A 14,609-nucleotide genomic window follows, 5' to 3' on the forward strand; every position below is an offset into this window, starting at 1 on the left:
GGCTTCTGTACGCCTATGTGGCAACACAGGGCAGAAATCCACTAGGACACCCTGGTGTGAATCCAGAGAACCTTTTACACACCTCCTCCGAGTTTGGGGAGGTTGTGTAATCCCCGTAAAGTGGCACCCAGCCCAGCCTGCAGTCCGGGAGGGCACAAACAGCTCAAAATAACAACTTAGCTCTTTCTAGAGGAGCAGGAAATTGCTGTTGTTCTGATTTGTGGTATGACTGGACTTCAGAATAGCCTGTGGCAGCTACCCTCTCTCTCAGAGGTGCTAAGTGAAGACGGGTCCCTTCACAAGCTGCCCAGTATGTTGCCTACTCCAGCTTTAGCAACAGTCGAGGCAAACTGAGGAAGGCCAGTGAATCACTTGCTTCTTTGTTATCCAGGAATATTTTTTTTTCCTGTCTGAACTGGAGCGCTTCTGACTCTTAGTGCAAGATAACCAAATGGGACTAGCGGAGAAATTAGGGAACATGATGTAACTCTCCTTTAGGATATGATCTAAAAGCCTTTTCTTGCCACAAAACTCAAAGCAGCCAAACCACAGGACGAAAACAGCTCATAGCCCATTGTCTACTTTTCCTACACTGACAAGATGCTGATGATCTTCATTCTGTGGAAAAACAACTTGAACAAGTCACTCCTCAAACACGCTTTTTTATACTCCATTTTCCATGTTTTCTGTATTCATTTCCCCAAGCATGTCCTAAATAACATCTAGTTATGTACCATATTGTACATGGAAGCAATTAGTTTTATAAATTAATCATAACACATTTAGATTTACATCACACTTGCATCCAAATCATCATCACATTGTCATGGTTATATTATTTACTACAATTTAACTGCCACCAGTCTGTTCAGGAGGAAAACAACGCTCATAGAGGACCAGGCCATTCCATAAGTCACTATCCTTGTAGTTTCACTCTTGCAAGTGAAACAGAACTGCAGTGTATCTGAAAGTCACCTACAAGGTACTTACGTGTAACATTGAGTACAAAAGCCCAACACATATGGTTCAAGTGTAATTTTCAAACAAGCAATCATTACCTCTGACAGCATCCTACAAGTATACTCCAGGATATAGGCAGGATAAATTTGGTTCTTCTCAAAGATGACAAAAATCGAAGGATTTTTTTTGTCGTCTTCACAGATGTCCTAAAGCTTGTTTGAAATCTCAGGTCTGGATGGAGGTCAAAGGTAGGCCTTGCTGCCACGAACAAAGTCTCCCACAACAGCTAGAGCTACAAACATGCTGTGGTAGCCTGTGCTGGACTGGCAGTACTGATGAGAGCAACTGGCATCTCTGGCAATGTAGCTTCCTAGGGAACAGAAAAAGCCACAAATAAGAAAATGCTTAAACCAAAGCAGCAAACATCTGCTATCGGCATTTTGGCAGCCAACAACTCAACAAGCACCTTGTCCTCCTTCCTCCCCCAGGTAGCTCTGAACACATCCTTACCAGATGTTTCCCCATCGGTTTATTTTAAAGCATCAATAGACAGAGCTGATCTGGCAGCTTTTACCACTGCCTTTTCTGGTTCACTGGTTATAAAATGTCTAAGGAAATAGAATCAGGCCCACACAGTAGGAAGTGCAGCTTGTGCTGAGCCCTTCCCTGAGCTCTGGAAATGCCCTGGGAGTTTCGATGCAGGTCCAGCCCACATGCTTATACCTTTTCCATACATTGTCCCATGAGTGCAACAGATCCTCCAGCTGAAATTCTGCTTGCAGATGGCTGGCACATGGGATGGATTCATCCCATGGAACAGGAACTACTCATCCAGCCCTGTCCTAAGCTTCTCTTTTTCACGTGCTCTTCTGCCTAGAGAAAAAATATTTAGCATATGAATATGCCATGCACAAACACTTCTTGTTTTTTTTTTTGGATCTCCTGCCTTCGCCACCCAAATCATACTCAGATCCAAATTTGGAGGATGGAACAAAAAAAATGTTGTGGTCTTATGACCTGTCCCCAAGTGCATGATGGAAAACATGCATGGAGCACATACGGGAGCATTGCCTTGGTCTCACCAGCAAATCTCTGTGTACCTGACCGAACCAGAGCCCATGATGTTTGAAATCAGATGAGGCAAAGGATCTGAGCTAAGATCCTATTTTTTCTTGTCCCTCTATCATATGCCAGAACAAAGTATTTCATCTGAAATCAAACTGGATGGTGTTTTCCAGCATGTCAAGGGAAGACATGTAGGACCAGTGCCCACAGCTAATTTCTGTTGAGTACTGTCTTTGCAAAGCTCCATTAAAAGAGAAAAAGGGGAGGGGACATGGCACTTTCTTTTGTGGTGTTAGATCTAATCTGAGCAGATTATGGCTTTATACCAAAATACCAACCAAGCCAGAACACCCAGATGACTGGGACCGATGGCTTAATACTTAAGAGGCCCTCAAGAAGTTTTCTTTTCTTCTTTTCTGGTCATATCAGTGACAGAAAGGCCAAGATAACTAATGTGTTGGATTATTTTCCCCAGTCATGCTTTTCCCTGGCCTCCATCCTAAGAAAAGCATCTAAGACCTTCTTTCTTGCAACACCAGTGATGAACCAACAACATTTTGAGCTGGAAGAGGAACCTCTGTGCCATCATAAACAGAAATATTCCCAGTGCACTTCATATTTTTAAAAGAAACTTTGCTAGTTAAATAACAGGAGATATTTCAAAAATGCAAGGTTGTCTTGGTGAGGGCAAAGAGACACAGAAAAATAAAACTGAATTTCTGATATAAATTGCTGTTATTCACACCTCATGTACGGATAAAGACAACAGATCACAAGCCAAACAGTGCACTCTCTCTTTCTCTGCAGCCTTGAACTCTAATTCCTGACAGAAAGAACACTCTAAGTTTTGGTCTCAGACTTCGATTTTTCTGATAAAACACTGGCCAGTAAGCTAACCACATTTTCTACAAATTCGGTATATCTAGTCTCAGAGAAGAACTGAAGTAGTCTCTTGTTTAGATTGAAAAATTTTCAGTTCCTCTCTCTATCTGGGGGGTAAAATTCATTTAACCAACTAAATCCATCCCCTCACTGACCATTAAATCAAACCCGACTGCTAATTTCTGATGCTCTGTTCAGTCACGGCAATGCTTACCACAAGGAAATGCTACACCTACAAGACAAAGAGCTCACTCCACCAGAGTTTTGACTAGTTTTCTGGCTGAGTTGGTGGGAAATGCTAATGCCAACTGGAACCACTGGTTTTTGCACAGACATTCAGTTTTGGTGCTGTTTTTCCTTGGAAAACCTCAGACTCAGATTAGCCCTGGTTACTATACTCAAGCCCAAGTGACCCTATCCCATGCTCCATTTGTGAAATGATAAGGGCAGACACCAAAAACAGGAAGACTTAGGTTCAGCTCAAGTTTAGGATTAAGTGTAGGTCTCCCATATCCTGGGGAAGCAGTCCACCCACTCCTCCGGCTGTGGTCAATCAACCTCTCAGATTTCATGTGAAAATAAAAGTCTGGCCTTCTCCATTTTGAATGGGAACATTGTAGTTGTGAGAAACCAAATAGCAAAGAAAACATTTCCCCATGTTGTTCTCCCAACAGAGAGGTTATGTACAACCAAAGCTTATAATGCCTGGGGTTGTTGTTTTTTTCCTAAAAAAAGGTCATAGAACGGAATGGTTTTAAAATAGCTTATGTAAAGACAGAGTTACAAGATTTGCATGTGCCCCAAATCTAAACCCCAGGTTTATAAAAACCATCTCTATAATAAAAAATCTCTTAAGTTGCTAGGGTTTCCTAATCAAAATATAAATTTCGCATAAATTCTAGGTCTAATTCCACAGGGTCCCAACCTTTTTGCTATTCCCCTTCCCATTTGTGGAATGGGTTATTTGTTCATCTTAAATCACGGAAGGGGAGCAGCCCACTCACAAGGAACACTCCCATGCCCACAACAGTTCAGACCTCTGAGGTTCAGGACCTCTGCAGCCTGCAGACTGTAATCCTCCACTGTCTGCTGAAATAGGTCCTTGACTTTATCTTTATTCCCTGAAGTTAGCTATTATAAATATCTTTTTTTTTTTTTTTTTTTTTGAAAAGGATCTTACAAGGTCATCTAGTCAAATCTCTGAAAGCAGGACCCACTTGCTTGCTCAGGGCCTTCTCTGAAGGTCTATTTATGATAACCAGAGGTTCCACACTTCCACAAGGCAAACTGTTCTACTATTTGACCACCACCATTGTGATTATTTTCTCCAACACCTAAATGGAATTTTTGTTGACATAACTGTGTCTACTGCATATTGACCTTTCACTGTGCACCTTCAAATGGAGGCTATCTCTGTCTTTTCTGTAACTACCTACTTGACTGTTAAAGACATCAGTAACACACTCCCACAGTACTTTTTTTTTTGTTCTACAGACTGAATTAATCTCAGCATCTCTTAGTATATCATGCTCTTCACTCTCCTCATCATCTCAGTTACTGAACTCACTTTAGGGCTTTGGGGCAACTACTTAAAGGATCAGGGACACAGGTTGTGTTTGCCTCTGTCCTTCTGATAGGGGGAATCGATGCTGACAAGTGGGCTCATCACATAAACCCGTGGCTGGGCACCACAGTACAAAAAGGACATTAAACTGTTGGAGACTGTCCAGAGGAGGGCAATGAATATGGTAAAAGGCCTGGAGGGGAAGACATATGAGGAGCGGCTGAGGTCACTGGGCCTGTTCAACCTGGAGAAGAGGAGGCTGAGGGGGGACCTCATCAGAGTCTAAAACTTCCTCGGGGAGTGGAGAGGCAGGTGACCTATTCTCTGTAATCACCAGTGATAGGACCCGCAGGAATGGTGTTAAACTGAGGCAGGGGAAGTTTAGGCTGGACATCAGGAAGAGATTCTTCACTGAGAGGGTGGTTGCGCACTGGAATAGGCTCCCCAGTGAAGTAGTCACTGCACCAAGCCTGTCTGAATTTAAGAAGCGATTGGACTGTGCACTTAGTCACACGGTCTAAACTTTTGGGTAGACCTGTGCGGTGCCAGGAGTTGGACTTGATGATCCTTGTGGGTCCCTTCCAGCTCGGGATATTCTATGATTCTATGAACATGTTAGAACTTTTTGGGCTACCCCTCCCAGAGGACCTGGGTGCAACCACAGGCTGGGATTTTTTTTTTCTCTAACTTGTTCACAATCCTTCCCTCACTCTCACTCCTGTCCCAGTGTGCTCTAAACTCTTACTCCAAGGGCTTGTCTGTAATACAAAGGAGCTATTGCTTTCTGTCAAGCACGTTTATTCTGCCCAGAGAGCATCTGTAGTCCTCAGCAAGCTGAAGTGAAGCTGTGCAAAGACACTAGGGGGTTCAGAAAAGGGTTCCCAGCTAGAAAAGAGAAGGTGAAATTGTTCTTCAGTTCTAAGTGCATTCTTATCTTACATGTGCACTAACTCCTCTGTTTACAGGAGCCCTAATGTTACTGTAGTGAGTCATCAAAACAGCTTTATTTATAATCACACTGCCTGGTGTTTCAAAAATATACTATATTTAAATCTCATTATAGCAATACTAAATCAGTTGATGATCCCCCTAAAGCACATGCTTTGACTTGAAATTCTAGAGCGTGACTGAGCTTTAAACGAGAAAGAGTCCTGTGAATAGGGAGCACTGAGGCTCAACCTCCAGACCATCAGCTGTCATCTAGGTCAAATCAAAAGCACTATGGATAAAGCAACATTTCTGTGCACTTACCTTTTAGATGTACAATGCCATGGTGTGTCACATGTGCAACGGACTATCTTAAAATCTGTGCCCCCGGGAAGCTCTTCTACACAGTCATCCTTGTCCCTTTTGTCACTGTACATTTTAAAGTGACACATTTGCAGGCTGAAAACTAACAAAACCAGAACGTGGACTTAGGTATGTATTTTATATTTGCACAACACATACCGTTGCAGACTATTACTTTTCCCAAAGGAGTGAAAAGATGTGAAAAGTTATATACCTCATATCCTATTTCAGGCAGGGCTGAATGGTCCCAGCCTGACAGAAGCATATGACATGTGTCAGCAGCATCTGATTGCCTGTTTAAAACAAGTTTAAACAAGATTAGCAGACTCAAGAGACTTCTATGAAACAGTTTTCCGGTCATGAGATGTAAACTATCCTACAGGATACCTCAGAAAAAAAGCATCTCTTTATTTTACATAAACTCTTCTCCCTTGCTAACCCGAGCTGCAAGAGGAGACCTTCCATGTATGTTATAGTGATGCACTGCACCAAGATGCATCACAAAAAGCTTTCAACAAGCCTTTTCCTTCCTTGGTCGGCCACATGCTTAAAAACATAATGAACAATATTCTAACATAGTCCTATCTGAAGGACAGCTCTAGAAGCAGAATCCCTGTATCACCTCTCCTTACCACTGCCAGGCCATATTGGCCTTTTCTGCCAATAAGATACAAACGAATAAATAAATAATCCATGCAGTGGCACAGGCAGTTCACATAGTACTTGCTGAAACCCTAAGAAACCATTAAAACTCTCATTTTCCTGATTTTACCTAGATGCCTAGGGCAGAACTGTTGCAATTCTACCTACTGGAAGGAAAACAGAGAAGGAAAAAGCCACTAAAACCCATCAGATTATCAATATTTGCCTTTTCAGAGAATCACTTAGGTTGGAAAAGACCTTCAAGATCATCAAGTGCAACCATCAACCTGACCTACGGAGTCCAATCACTAAACCATGTCCCTTGGTGCCACTTCGACACATCTCTTATATACTTTCAGGGATGGGGACTCCACCACTTCCCTGGGCAGCCCATTCCAGAGAGCAATGGGGCCTCCCCTCAGGCTCCTCTTCTCCAGACTAAACAGCCCCCGCTTCCCCAGCTGCTCCTCACAACTCATTTTCTAGTCCCTTCACCAGTTTCATTGCTCTCCTCTGCTCCTGTTCAAACAACCCAATACCCTTCTTGTGGTGAGAGGCCCAAAGCTGAAGACAATACGTGAGTTGCGATCTCTCCATGCCAAGCACAGAGGGACAGTCACCTCCCTCATCCTGCTGGCCACACTACTGCTGATGCAGGCCAGGACACCGCTGGCCTACTGAACCTGTGCACACTGCTGGCTTGTGTTCATTTTTTTCTCCAGAGCATTCACTTCTTTCCCATTTCTCTTATTTCCCCTGACTGCTAAAGACTCTGCCCATTCATTTTCCAACAACCTTGTGCTAATTTCCACTACCTGATATCTCCATTCTTCCAGCCACACTCTTTCTCCTGCTCCAGAGAAACTTTCCCAGATCACTACTGGGCTGCGTGGCAGATCAAAGGTGCATCTTCCCCAGGCTGTAGGATTATGCAGGCCTGGGTGGGACACTGTTTCACATAGTCACCAGTACCGGCCTTGACTGAAGAATGTACAAAGCCACCCTAGAAACACCATTGCGGTAAGGCTTTTCTGTCTCTGTCAGATTTGGTTGAACACCCACGTAACTTCACATCAGCAGAAAGTGGAAAACTGCCCTGCAGTCTCCAGGCCACTGGAATTTGTCCTGATGTGCTCTCCTTGCAGCGTGCCTGCCAGAGCCAGGAAAATAATGAGCCTAACATCTTATGCCTTACCTTGTCCTGTGCCACTGGTTTCAGCGCTCGAACTTCTGCAGGTTTTTTTATTCCATTGTAAGCAGTCAGATTTCACTGGACAGTTTTGTGAAAGAAAAGACAAATGTATCAAAATGAGAGAGGAGACCTTTGCCATCTGGGAACATGGCCTAGGAGAGCAGATGTCATTGTGCAATGCAACGGGATTAGCCTCGCACACGCTGCTCTCCTACAACAAGTCCCTCCTCTGCTCCCTGCCATTTCTGCTTGTGGCATTTTGCTGTCACTCAGAAGACATCCGCCCAGGGGACTGACATTGTAGCAGCTAACTGAGGAGCTGATTACCATCACCACCCAATTTCACCTTTTCTTCCCTTCATGTAGAATATGCCTCCAAAATCACTGATACCTGGGGGTTGCTAAGCTGGCTTCCAACCAGAACTGGGTCATCTTGTGGTGCTGAAAGTAGGGCCCTTCTCCCCTCTGACCTCATGTAACAGCACAGGGTAAATGCTCACAGGTGCTTAAGTGTTGCCTGTGAAAGTTTTAAAAGGTCTGTGGACATCTTTTTGACGGTGCCTCGCTTCACTCAACTGGACTATAAAACCCAGCATGAGATACAGCGACAGTGCTCAGCCACCTCCTGAGTGCTAACTCACAGCTTACTGGCGAGAGATGTTGGACAAACTCCTCTTTGTCCAGCTGTTGGAGAAGTCCACCAGAGTAGCCATGCCCTTTCTCCAGCCTCACACAGGAGAGGGGGTAGCTTTCTGCTATACCTCTTGCTCCCTCAGACTGTGGAAGGTGTGCACACCCTCCTCTAGACAGAAGACATTCACTCTTTTAGCTTTTTAACATTTAACATTTGAATTGTCTCCTTAAATGTGACACATCCTGAGCAGCAGTCATTGCACATAATTACTTTCTAAGCTCTGCACAGAACGTAGACATGCAATAGAAACTCATATACAGGTCACAGTCATCTTAAATTGTGGTGTCCACAACCTTCCCTTCTCTCTCCCAAGGCAGTGGTCACAGAGGCTTGTGGGGTGTTTTATTGTTGTTTGGTTGTTTTTTAATTTGTTTTGTTGTTGTTGTTGTTTGCTACTTGGAAAAGCCCTGACTATACTTACATCCTTCAGTCCCTGATTTCCTGACTGTAAATACATAAAAAAGCTTCCCATATTTACAACCTTAATACAGGACGTTGTAACATCAAGGAGACAGAGACATTACTCTAAGATGGCTCTCTGTTTAGATCAGAGCCACCCCCCATTTCAATTGTCTGCAAAAAAAAATGCTTCAGTTTTCTCTACTTTATATTTTACTTCTTTCCCCTTCCTCTTGCACTAAGACCAGCTGCTTGTACTCCATGAAATGTGCCCTCATTGCTTTTGCATCCAAGCATAAAAGTACTATAAGACATTTTAGAGCTGCATGACAGCTAGCCTCCCTGTAAATAAGTCAAGAGTTAAGCACACAGATCTTTCACCTTTGAAATCTCTCTCATGATTCTGTGAACCAACCTGAAATTCAAAAGGGCCCTCCTGATGAGTTTGAAACCACTGCTTCACATCTGCAGGTTATAGAGGCAGGACCCTGCTCTGGATGCTACAAAGGAGAGGGACATTTGTCAGCAATGGTTTTTGTGGCACACTCAGCAGAGCTGGATTTCACATGTGTCTGTGCAAGTCATGGGGGAGAGCAAGCAATATAAGCCATCAGATGGAGGACTCATCTCTGTGCCCCAGCAGGATCTCCTAGCTGACCTTACCAGCCCCTGCATGGCTGCAGATCGGAGGGGCTCCCTCCTGTCCCTCTCCTCTGTGTGTCTCCCCCCTCCAGGGGCTGCAGGTGGCTGTAGTGCACTCTGATTATCTGTGCACATCACCTCCCCGCACCTCCCCTGTGCAGTGCCACCCACCTCGCTCTCGGCAGCTCCTCACCCTCCTCTGCCCTGTGGTGAGGGAACAGTGGCTCCCTAGAAGAAGGAGGTGTGATTACAGACTCCCAAATTATTTCCAAGAAAGATTATTGAAGATGGGTGGCTCCCATGGGCCTTGATGGGTAAAACAGGTGGTTTTCACTTGCTTCTTTCAGCAGAAGTATGAAGAAAGCAGACCCTTCTCACGTGCCCGGAACTTCTGAATTTTCACCAAATCCCACAGCCACCTGTAAAGGCAGCCTGTTTTCAGAGCTAGTTTTCTAAGAAGAAATGAGGAGAATCAGCAGAACTGACAGAAACTTTTGAGGTGATCAGGCAAGCAGTGGAAGAGCATCCGAGCCTCGCTCATTAAATAAAGATAGCATGTGATGAGTTCAAAGCAAGGAAAAGGAGCTCCTCCTTCAAACATCAATTTCAGCTGTGGGAATACTTGCCACAAGTTGTCGCAGATGCTAAAGCCTTACAAAGGTTTAAAAAATAAAGGTATAATTATTGAAGGAGGAATGCATCCAGACTTAATACATATAGATACCAAATCTTGATGCAGGAGATCCTCAAGATAAAAATTGCTAGAAGCAGGAAGGGCATTTGGAGGAAGTATGGCTACATGCCTGCCTTGCACTTATATTTTCCTGTGGGCACCTGTCACCCAGTGGTGGGGGTGGGCTCTGGACTAGAGGTAGCTCCTGTCCTGATGTACCAGAGTCCTTCCTTCAGCTGGGGGGAAGCATCCAGGAGGAGTGGAGCAAATGGCCTAGGGCATTGGGCATGAGAGGGAGTTGCTCATCTCATTCAATACAATGGTTGTGTTGCCAGTACCAGCAGCTTTCTATTCATCAGCAACAGACAGAGCACAGAAGCATGTCTGTGGGCAATAAAGAAGGCAGATCAGCTTCTGGCAGTCCCAGAAGCATTCCTGACAACCCTGCAGCCTCCACCGCAGACAACCTTGCCTCTCCCATCGCACCGCACCCCACAGGTACTGCTCTCATACTGCTGAGAACCTGCTTGAAACTGGAGAGCAACTTTCTGTTTGGCCTGAAATGCCTTCTCTATCTGGGCAGAGGTTACAGCACAGTTGCTGGAGATTAGAAAAGAGAAGGAAAATATGCACTGGAAGACAGCTGTGTGTTAAAGAGCTCACAAAGCTGTGTTTCGTTTGCCAACCAGGGTTAATTGCCTACAACCTGGAGTTCCCCAGTGCAGAGGCCTACCCCAGCCCTGACCCCAACACCCACCAGAAGCTGTTTGCTGGACTCTTCCCCTACTTGTTCACAGCACAACACACATGGACCAGGCCTGCTGGCATGGCCCATCAACGGAGCCCTGTCCATCTCTGCATGCTATGGGGCCCACCACCCCCTCCTCAGCCCTTCCATGTGGGGCTGGAGGACATTGCCACAGCTTTCAAAATGGTTGTGTCGTCCTATTGTTCTTTGTCAGCACATGGGATAGCTTTCTGGCACTCTTTGTCAGTGAGTTATTAGCATCTCCTAAAGAAAAGAGCACTTCCCTCCCAGATGCGCACACAGCAAAAATGCTGTTTAGATGAAAGCAATTTTGAAAGGTTCTGGTTCAGCCAAGAAAATAAACAGTGCTCAGGCTTAGGCCTCTCAGGGTCCTGAGGGATCTAAGTAAAATCACGAGAGGTGCTGAGTAAGTCAAAATGCACTTGAGCTGTGGGGAGGCCCTACGATACCCGAGACGAGCTTGCACTACCCAATACCTGAGCAGAAGAAGCGGCAGCCCCTGAGGGGAGGCTGGCATGAGGTGTTGGCTGGGGGAGAGGTGCTTACCACCTCTCCATGTTCCTGCCACTGGTTCGAGTTGTCCAGCCCATACCAGCATTTTCTTGTACTAACCATGGGCAAGCACCAGTGCATTCTGGTGCCCCTACCTCACAGATTAACCCCTCAATTGGACCAATCCCCCAAAATTACTGACACTGAGCAGGACGGATGGACCTGAGGGCCTCACTTCTACAGCCACCACTGTCCTCTCCCCAGCAGGTCCTAAAAGCCAGATGTGGACTTTATCACCTATAGACACAGCAACCCTGAAGTGAGCACCCTGCACTTTTCCTCCAGCTGACTCCCACCTCTGCTAGACTCATCCTCCAGCCACTGGCAGATTTTTCTTGTCATCTGCATTTTCAGATTTCTCTGGAAGATAACTTGAACGAAAACATGAAGGCACACAAGCAGAGCAGTTATTCAAGAAATGCTTAGCTCTACTGAAGATCCCACTGCTGCAACATGATGCAGGTGCTAGAGGTTTGCAGCAAGTCAGGAAAGACTGAAGAAACCCACAGGAGAGAAGAAATCCATCGAGGGCCATTAAATACCAAAGTGTTATTTAGTTATTATCAGTGAATTAGGAAGTCCCTGAGCTGCACATCACTGGCAGCAAGGGATACCTCACTACCTACTGTTCATCCTCTTCTCTAGGGATCCAGCAGCTAGACCAGAGCCAGACATGTCCCTGCTTAGCCACTGCTATACAGAAAGGAATACTATCCATATGAAAAATTACTGACACAATCATACAGTGTCTTATCAATGGCCTTTTTCACTGTATTATCTCCACAACATGGGGTCATTTTCTGTAATGTTGCTCCTGCTTGAACTGGCAGCATGAGCAGTGCAGACGCCTCTGGGCCACCTGCAATGGTTCCTGTTTTGATCCCATCACACAGTGAGTTTTGAGCTCTTGCAATGCCACTCCTAGGTTTTGATTTCAAACTATCATCCTAATGCTTTTGCTTTTCTTTTTGTTGAATACCATGACTTCATTTTTCTAATCTTTTAACTGTATTCCTGTCCAATAGCTCCAGCAATCAAATCACAAAATAAAACAAAAGAATGAAATTTTATTATTATTATTTCTTCCCCATTTCATGTTTTGTCAGACATAAGCAGCATCTCATGTGCTTTCCCAATTCACTCAATTTATTTTATAGTGAATGCTTTTAAAGGTGTACGTTCCCTCTGGCTGGGACAGACGCTTCTGCTGGTCATAGGTCTCCATGAGGCACGTTCAGGAGAGAGACACGTATTAAATTACAAATGAGTAAGAATTTCACCTTTAAAATTTATGTCCTATTTCTGTGAACAAACTTGAAGTTTCAGAGTGCCATCCTGATCTGCTTGATACACCTTCTCCACCTGGGCAGATGTCACCATGGCTGCAGCACAGGCTGAATGCTACAGAAATGACTGAAGCGGCAGTACCTGTTACAGGCAATTGACATTGAATGGTCATAACAGGGTCTCTGTAAACATTCGGCTAACACCAGAAAAGTATTTAATAGACAGGATAGTGCCACACTGTATTCTAGAGAAGCAACTTTCTGAATCCAAGTTTTTTGGCTTCCTAGTGAGTTGTGACATACCCTGCCCAAATATGCATCTAACGTACATATGCATGTGGTGTTTGTGTACAGGAAAAAAAAAAAAAAAAAAAAAAAAAAAAACAGCCTCATGGCCTCAATAATTATCTTAGCCACTCCTAGGACGTACAGCTGTGCTTAGAGGTGGCATTCAGGAGCTCTCCTGAGAGCATCAGTGAAAATACGAGGGTTGGTCAGCAATGCAGGAATATGGAGAAAGATTTTCTGCCACCTTACAGGTGTCCTCACCAAAAACAAAACAAAACAAAAAATTTGAAGCAGTTGTTCCCCACTAGTGGCTGGGACTTGGAGCAGGGTGTCAGGGCTGCTGTGAAGTTTACTTGCTTCCCATCCTCAATCCACTGCAGGGAATCATCCGGCCAATACCAGCAAGTCTCAGTGCCACTGAATGAGCTGAAGGAAAAGCCAAAAAGGGCAGAACTGACTGGAGGAAAAAAAAAAAAAAAAAAACCGGGGGGGGGGGGGGGGGGAGAGGAGGAGGGAGGGGGGAAGAAAGGATCAGCTTCTGGCAGGTTGTTTAAAAGTAGTCTCAAAGCAGTCTCAAGAGGGAAACAGCAGGAATTCCTAGACATATGTTATTATTTCATAGCCCTGAAAATTTTCTGGCTTCTGAATCCTCAGGGAAGAGAACAAATCCTAAAACTTTTTTTTTTTTTCCTGTGCTTGAACCCAGACATGCCATTTTCTGCTGTGTGAGTGTGCCAGCCCCTGGTATGCGAGCAGACACCTGACTCTGGGTAGGTGGCAATAGCGTTAGTTGGTTCTTACCAATGTTTCAATTGTAGAAGTCAGTATTTCTGATTCGTTAGTTATATTTCAGAAAACTTCCTAGATACCACAGGTTAACAGGAACAAGAAGTAGAAACTGAAGAAAAAAGGAAAATAGTTCCAAAAATTGATCTGAGAAGGAAGGAGAGAGAGAGAGAGAGAGAAAGAGAGAGAGAGAAAAAAAAAAAAAAAAAAAGAACAGGTGAGCAGAACACACCATGGAGTTACTCAGACAATACAGAAACAGCAGCAGCTGGAGGAAGCCCTAATGGTAAAAAATACATTTTGGATAGTGCTGTCACAAAGTTGAGGTTTGGTTAGTAGCCTACAGTATTGTGCATTGAAACAAATCACATCTAAGACTATACTAAAGAAATATGAAGAGCATTGTGTTTGTAAGGAAATCAAGTGTGACCCCCCCAAAAAAGGAAGGGGTTTTCCAGGCATTATATAAGAACTTTCAGTCAAATTGGTTATGTGAAGACAGGGACTTACAGGAAGCAAGAGTGAAACAGTGCACAAAGTGTTAAAGAAAACAGAGACCAATGTGACTTCTAACATCTCATTTGGATGTGGCAAAGGGAAAACAATTTTGAAAAAGAATTTTAAGGAGACTGAAGCTGCAGGTACAGCCTGAGAGAAATGATTCAGAGAACACACAGTGATATAATGTTGCTCTTTGGGAATGAGTAAAGACATAGCTTCCTCCAGTGGTTAGAATATTGTATGTAGACACTTGCCAGGTATTTACATGTTGAGCTCTGGCACACTGATTAATAGGTCCTTTGACATTGCAGCAAAGCATCTGGAAGGAAAATCTACGCTTATTCAGAACAGATGGATATGATCCAGGTTAGCCTTCCCTATTCCTTGTATTTGTAGGCTAGATGTAAAAGCAGTTCTGGAAAGA

General features: G+C 44.3%; 1 long non-coding RNA gene across 3 annotated transcripts; it reads right to left on the bottom strand.

Moving 5' to 3' along the window:
* Positions 1 to 1,683: 1,683 nt before the first annotated feature.
* LOC118175890 lies at positions 1,684 to 9,968 on the bottom strand. Of its 3 annotated transcripts, XR_004755179.1 has the most exons (5): positions 9,502 to 9,968; positions 9,070 to 9,188; positions 5,976 to 6,054; positions 5,723 to 5,827; positions 1,684 to 1,833 (listed from the first exon to the last, which is right to left on the bottom strand). It is a non-coding gene; the product is annotated as an uncharacterized LOC118175890 (long non-coding RNA). The 3 variants fall into 3 exon arrangements; XR_004755177.1 differs by lacking the exon at positions 5,723 to 5,827 and having other exon boundaries at positions 9,502 to 9,948; XR_004755185.1 differs by lacking the exons at positions 5,723 to 5,827; positions 5,976 to 6,054 and having other exon boundaries at positions 9,502 to 9,926.
* Positions 9,969 to 14,609: the final 4,641 nt, after the last annotated feature.

Source organism: Oxyura jamaicensis, chromosome 1 (genome assembly GCF_011077185.1).
Source record: "Oxyura jamaicensis isolate SHBP4307 breed ruddy duck chromosome 1, BPBGC_Ojam_1.0, whole genome shotgun sequence".
Taxonomy (NCBI): domain Eukaryota; kingdom Metazoa; phylum Chordata; class Aves; order Anseriformes; family Anatidae; genus Oxyura; species Oxyura jamaicensis.